The sequence below is a fragment of the Opisthorchis viverrini genome, assembly GCF_000715545.1.
Source record: "Opisthorchis viverrini unplaced genomic scaffold opera_v5_22, whole genome shotgun sequence".
NCBI classification, from domain to species: Eukaryota; Metazoa; Platyhelminthes; class Trematoda; order Opisthorchiida; family Opisthorchiidae; genus Opisthorchis; species Opisthorchis viverrini.
In genome coordinates, this window is record NW_008751678.1 from 2,952,733 (window position 1) to 2,958,798 (window position 6,066).

Genomic DNA, 6,066 nt, shown 5'->3' on the forward strand with positions numbered 1-6,066 from the left:
TGGTTTCTGGACACAAAAAGTCTACGCTTATCGTTGCATATACCGTTCCTCAGTGGTTCATATTAACCTTTGATTTTGTGCTAAGAATCAACACTCGCTTGTAGGTGCAAACTTGGTCCCTTTCGATAAGTTTTGTTCACCCACAAGAGCGGTCATACGAGGGTAACCAATAGTGGGCAATAACCAGAAGACTAGTTGCCAGGGAAGGCTGTAAATACGTACGTACTTAAGTTCAGATGATTGCCCCAGCGCCTAATCACGCACCCTGTGAAGATGGTGGTTAAGTTTAGCGTTGGAATGCTTTCATTTTCTTCTAGACTGCAGTGAGTAAGCGATGTGAAGGCACACGAGCAATAATGCAGTATCAATTACCAGTAGAATATGACTAGGGAGTGCTTTCTGCCTTCGATTTTTTGTCCACATGGGCGGTGTTAAACTGACGAGTGATATATGTTCTCCAAAAAGGGGTCTATAGAAACGGTTCAGTAAAACGTTGACAGTCATACGCAAACGTCTTTATATTCAAGTAAAATTTAATATCTCCTCAGAATGTATGTTTAAGGATCGTGTAACACCGAGGAAATTGGTGTACAAGACCAAATTATACATGAAACTTGATATCCCATACCCTGTAGACAGTGCGGCCATGCTTTTCAACTTGCTTGAAACGTCCGAATACTCAAACTCCGTGAAACTTAATAGGTGTTTAAAAATAGTGATGGCTTTTCGGAGTAATTGATGCGATGTTCTTGATTTCACTTGCCTTGATCTTCCGAGAAGTTATTTCTAAATTACACGGTATACGGATGATACGTTCTTTTCATCTCTAACTTGTTAACGGCTCAGCAGCACGAAACTGTAAAGTTCCGGATGGCGGCAAGCATTTCTGCTTCGGATACACGCTTGAGGTTCTTCGGAACCAAAGAAAATATGAGAATACTACCAGAAACAACCCGTCTCTATTTTCCCGTAGTTTTTCAGACATTTGGGCGAGATGTTGGCGTCAGTTTGTTTGCCCCATCCGATGCTCTAAGTAATAGCGTCGTCGAAAGAAAGTCAGTGAAGTAGAAAATTCTCTGAATTTACAAGATGTGATCATACTGAAGATAGCGATCGCAGTTTAATTAGCGCCTGTTATTTGTCGGTCAACCAGAGAGCATAAAGACGGAATCTGCGAATAGCCAGTAGGATTCTGATCGCTAAATGAATGTCAACATTTTGTGTATGGGAACCCTACAGTTATGGAGTTCCTTGGTTTAAGTGATACTTTCAGTTCGGTAGACCAACATTCTAGCCCCACACGCATGTGGATCCCACGAATGTAGTACGTCCTCTGTATTTTCCATGTACTTGTATACAGTTGACAGTGGATGGGGAGCTCTCCAGAGGCTTTCCAACAAGTGTCGCTGTCCCAAAAAGACGTCAACTCTCGTTATTTTTTCTACTTTCATCGGTGAAGAGGTAAGGAGGCAAAATCTGTAAGACCCTGGTGTCAAGCAAGAACCATGTCAACCTTGAATATGCGGATGACACCGCTCTTGTTTTCGAACAAAATCAATGAGTGCAAAGCTTACTAGAAAACTTGTTCAAGGTCATCCAGCTCCTCACGACCACAAAGTGCACATGCATTCGTTGAGCATTCCTCTAAAGTTCCATGGAGAGACATAGGAGGTTGTGGAACACACCAAGTACGTCGAAAGTTGAAATGACTTTGATGGCAGCTTGACAGACAAAGTCAAAGTACGAATCCAAAAGACAAAATATCGGTTGCTAGTTTGAGATGATTGTGGCGTCGATAAACCAAATTGCTGGATCACAAATGACGGACGATTCGGCATACAATGAAGACTATGTTTTTGTACGACTGTTAGACCTGGTCACTGCGCGTGGAGAGCGCTAGACATATTCGGGCTATAGGCCAACGATATCTCAGAACAATGACAAAATTAGAGTCTTATCCTCAGTCACGCTATAAAAAAGCTCCGCTAGAAAAAACCGACTAATCCATTCAAGTTAATCAGTCAGATAATGGGTAACGGTACTTTCCCTTCCCAACTGTCGCCTTCAAACGGAAATGCGGCTTTACAATAAAAAGGCTTGTGGATGAAAGGTGGATATATTCAGGATAACGTACCAGCTCCAAGTTTTGTTGACATAGATTTTAGGCGAAATTCTGACTGCTGCCTGAATATAAAGAGCCAGAAATATGTGTTCACGTGTCAGCCAAGAATAAACACAAACCAGCCTCCAAATTAAGGGTTCATTTCTCGGCTGATGTCTACGTAATTTCGACGTGCAAATGAGCTCTATAATTGTCGCTCAAGTCAAAGATGGGTCAAGCCAAATTTAGGGAAATAATCCTAAGGGAAGAGTTCCGAAGAGGAGAAAGACGATATTACGTGATTCTTTCAAATTAAGCACGTGAAATAAATGTAACATTATTGAATAGCTTTGCAACGGCAACTAAGGGAGAATCCTCCATTCTCTGTGAAGTGATATTGCAAAGCGGCTGATTTTATTGACAAATTGCAACTGTATTCAAGAATCGAGTACTTGAGTTTCCGGGATTTATACCCACTAATGAGCGAAAAACAGGATGGAGAAGACAATAAACTGTCTGCAAATTCGTTGCGATCGAAACATGTGCTCAACATTGCAAGCAAAAGGTAATTCAGGTTCACCTTACTTTTCTCGATAAGTAGAGTATGAGGAGATAACCGCAACTTCTGAGGAACATTCTGCACTTTACTGCATTTTTTCTGGAAAAATAAGAAATAGTCATTTTCCTCTGCCAAATTATATTTTGGGTATCTTGCTGTGTCAATTTAAATTTCCCGTTAATTCCCGCAAACTTTCATGCTGCACGAAAAACACGGGACCCTGCCGATTGAGCATTTCCGGCCAACCTACAAAGAACAATTTTGTCGTCAAAAAAGTTAATCGACTAAATTCAAACATCCCGAGAAGCTTTATGTGAGGCTATGTTCAGCTGTGTTTGTTGAAAAATGTGGGTAAGGATTCCGGCCAAATTTGTTTAAACGGATATCCAGTACGCTTTCGTAGGTTCTCGAGACATTCACGTGACTACCTCAAGTTCTTGACATACCGTTTTCCTCATAGAAGACTGTCATCAGAGGAGACCAAATATTGCCGGAAACCACTTATGTTGGCCTCCCAAAATGCATTTCAACGATAAGCTGCTCCTTAAAAAAAGAAAGCTTGTGTAGCAGACAACTCTGTCCGTGTTTTTGAGACAACTGCTTCAGAATGAAATTACTGTTGCCCATATGCGGTCTATCATAGGTTATCCGCTGTTGGATTCGGAGAAATCACAGTAAGTGATGAAATCTATTTTACAAATACAGCCTAAATCCTGTAATTATTTCATGTTTACCTTGTTTGCTGAATTTGTTAGTTCCGTCAAAATTTTAGTCATTCCCCAAGGTGACATTATCAGTATGTCAGGATTTCGTGCTGTCCAACAAGCGACATACCACCGAAATGCAGCACAAATTCATCTAACTTTGCATCGATGATGTCACATGGACCAATGGCACTGCGTCTGCAATAACAGCGCCAAATTCAGTGAACATGTCAATCACCAACCATGCTACAAAGTCTGGCAATTCCTGTTCTCAGAAAGTTGGATTACTTCTGTCGTCCCCATAGAAACGACAAAGAATTGGGATTCCGTTCCAAAATTACGCGATTTCCACGCGCACCCAGTTAACGATAAATTGAACGCTTGGATAACGTATATTTGTAACATAAAACACTTGTAGACTAAGATTTTTCTACATACGTTAACGGCCAAACAATCACATAGACATTTCACCGAAAACTTAGGTTGCAAATCTCCAGCGAGATGCAAACACAAGCGATCTAATCGTTAGACATTCTGTGATTATGAATTACGGGGCTTATAACAGCAAAGTATGTCCATTCTATGCTTCTGTCGATCTTTAGATTCCAGTTTATCATGCAGTTAGAAGTTTCCACAATCAGGTGAAATTTCCCGTTTACAAGCACAACTAACAGACGTGAAAAGAAGGAACATATAATCGTTTGCTTAGTCAGACAAGTCATATTTAAGTATTGTCTGGGAGATGGTACAGGATAAATCTATCTACTTATATACATTGATCAGCTTCGCAGCTAAAGTGAGCGGATGATGCTTAGAATGTACAATCAGAGCCTATTGTTGCAAATATTCTCTGTTCAAGGAATTAAACCGTTAACTCGCGTTCCATGAGTATTTTCCTACTGAAATATGCTAGGCCATCGGTCTAACATTTACTGCAGGTATGTATCTGGATCACCCGTTTGTTGGTTTTCGAAGAAGCTGGAACAGGTATACCTATGATAAAGTTGCGTGACTTTCACGCGCAAATATTTTGGTGACTGGCTTTTGATTTGCTACTCATCCGGCTGTTTGCTAGGTCCTGGATGACCCTAATAAGTAATGTGGATTTAGACGGCACGGAAAGAATGTTCAGAACAATCGGGATCGAACTAATCGTTCAGAGCATATCACTGAAGTTTTATGATATGCCTAAACACCCAGAACCTTAGGGTGCTAACTTTATGCTGATAAGTCAACAAAAGGCTTCTGGGAAAAATAAGCAAATGATATGATGTATATTAAGATACCCGCAAACACATGCAGCCCACACTTATGCGCATTCCAGGTTTTATTGAGCAACAAACACTTTTGGGCAAGTGTCTTGGAGGCACAGGCGGGAAATTTTAGCCAAGCTCTCCAAGTAAGATTCACTCTCCAGGATGGTCTTTAGTAGTCTTTCCCCTCGATGAACAGAATACACCGTCTTAATAGGGCCAAAAAACTATATGCCTTTGATCTCCTCTCTTCGAGAATTTAGAGTCATGAACTGCACTTGCAGCCAAATGGAAATGACTAGTGATTAGATTTTGTAAAGTTCTCGAAGAGCATTAGAATGTTATTTATATTTTGCTACAAGCCTAGAAGTAGCTTACCACTAGTCACCTAGTGTTGTAGCACTAAATTGTGGCAAGCAACGTTGCCTGAAAATTACTGGTTCATAATTCAAACTCACTCGTGAATTTGTTGACAATTGAAATCACGGTATACATCAAATACTTAAGTAACGATCGAGTGCGAATCACATTCTATGCAGACCTGTCTATCTCAGAGAGTAAATCCTGAAAAAAACAAGCTTTTTTGAAAGATTCTAAGGTCACACCGCATGAATTCTTTTGCGCTTCAGAACTATTTATCGTGATACCACGATATATTTTCCGTTTGAGCTCAAGCATACATATATAACGACGACACGCTTTGTAATACGTTTTTTAGCAAACACCTAAGTGTTAAGGCATAGCTACAGCAGCGGAATCTAGCTTTGGGTAAATATAGCCAAGATAATGTGTCTGCTCTGGGTTGCAGATCTATAGAATAGTTGCCAGCAGGATGCCAGCTCCGTCCATCTGACGCTTGGGGTCCCACAAAAAGATGTACTTGCCTTTGGTTTTCATTCAATCTGTCTATTTTATTTGTGTTGCAAGCATACAAAATTGACTCTTCTTTTACGAACTTATTTTCTTCAAAGCTACGTTGGTATTCACAAGCTGTAGTCACTCAAAGAAAGATAATAATAACTTGAGGAAATTCTCGCTGTTTCAAAAGACCATTCCCTTTGTAGGACTTGCTGATGATAGCACCACAAGAAGTATCCGCTATGGTTCACAACATAACCCAGAGGATAGGTGCAAATATTGTCCAAGGGTGCAACCTTTCAATGATCACAGTTTGCTTCACATAAGCTCAACAAAACAAGGACCACCTGTGAATAACATTAAAGAATGACGTGAAGGGATTCTTATCATAAATACACATTGCTGTACATTTCACACGTAGCTGTAAGGAGAATCTTCATAATTATAATGGTAATTGATTAACATTTATTCAGTGTTTTGCCATCACTATGAAAATTGTACCTTAAAATAGAGTCTAATGCTACTGAACTGGATTGCTTTTGAACATTGAAGTAACACCTTGTCATTTCCTTTCCTAATTCAGGTGGAGAA